This window comes from Manacus vitellinus, unplaced genomic scaffold, assembly GCF_001715985.3.
Source record: "Manacus vitellinus isolate BGI_N305 unplaced genomic scaffold, ASM171598v3 scaffold_110_pilon, whole genome shotgun sequence".
In the NCBI taxonomy this organism is placed as follows: Eukaryota; Metazoa; Chordata; class Aves; order Passeriformes; family Pipridae; genus Manacus; species Manacus vitellinus.
In genome coordinates this window covers 13,964-15,444 of record NW_021938845.1, presented here as the reverse complement: position 1 = coordinate 15,444, position 1,481 = coordinate 13,964, and positions in this window count along the sequence as shown.

Here is a 1,481-nt window from a genome sequence, read left to right as displayed (position 1 = left end):
ACAGTGAGGTGTCCTGGAGTCCCACAGGAATGGGAACAGTGAGGTGTCCTGGAGTCCCACAGGAATGGGAACAGTGAGGTATCCTGGAGTCCCTCAGGGATGGGGACTGTGAAGTATCCTGGAGTCCTGCAGGGGTCAGGGAATTTCTTCCTGCCCTAATTCCGAATTTACAGCAGTTCCATCCAAGGGCAGGGATTTCCCTGCACGTGGCAGCTCCAGGTCAGGCCCTGGAGCGTTTCCCTCTCAGAGCTCTCGGGGGTCCTGCCTGGACACCCCGGGAGGAGACGACACGATCCCTAACTCTCTCCATAGCTCTAACTCTGGCTCTGTCTCCTTCCAAGACGGGCTTCCACGGAAGGACGTTTGACCAGAGGGACTGAGAAAGAGGCCAAGAAAGACTGAGAATGGGAACGTGAGGTCAGAGTTGAGGAACTGCTGGTGGCAGTGCTGATTCCACACCCTCCCTGGGACTGGGACGAGGCACACCAGCGTGCCCAGGCTGAGAGGGGCTCGCCTGGCACAGCTCCTGCACGGTCCTCACCGGTGGTGACAGTGACAGCAGAGCAGGGGGACAACTTCCTCTGGGCCTGTCCTTGGGAAGGAGTGATGGCCCCTGTGTGGGGGCTCTGCTGGAGCTGCCCTGGCAGTGTGAGACCAACAGCACCTTCTTCCTGTTTAACGTGGAATCACAGAGCCATTGAGGTTGGAAAAGCCCTCTGAGCCCATCAAACCCCACCCAGCACTGCCAAGGCCACCACTGACCCCTGTCCCCAAGTGCCACATCCACAGGGCTTGGAAATCCCTCCAGACATGGGGACTCCCCCCTGCCCTGGGCAGCCCATTCCAGTGCTTTACAATCCTTTGGGGGAAGGAATTTCCCCAGTATCCACCCTGACCCTCCCCTGGCACAGCTTGAGGCCTTTCCTCTTGTCCTGTCCCTTGTTCCCTGGCAGCAGAGCCCGAACCCCCCCGGCTCCCTCCTCCTGTCAGGGGTTTGTAGAGCAGTGACGGATCCTGGAAGATCCAGCCCGCTGAGCTGTGGGAGAGGGATGAGGTGTCCCGGTGTCTGTGGCTGCTCTGGAGCCCATCCTGGGCAGCAGGAGCTGATCCCAAGCAGTGGGAGCCGATCCCAGGCAGGGGGAACCAATCCCAGGCAATGGGAGCTGATCCTGAGCACGGGGAGTCGATCCCAAGCCCTGGGAGCTGATCCTGGGCAGGGGGAGCCGATCCCAAGCCATGGGGGTCGATCCCAAGCCCTGGAAGCTGATCCTGGACAGGGGAGCTGATCCCAGGCAGGGGGAGCAGATCCCAGGCAATGGGAGTCAATCCCAAGCCCTGGGAGCTGATCCCCAGCCCCGGGAGCCGATCCCAGGCAGGGGGAGCAGATCCCAGGCAATGGGAGCCGATCCCAAGCCCTGGAAGCTGATCCTGGGCAGGGGGAGCAGATCCCAGGCAATGGGAGTCAATCCCAAGCCCTGGGA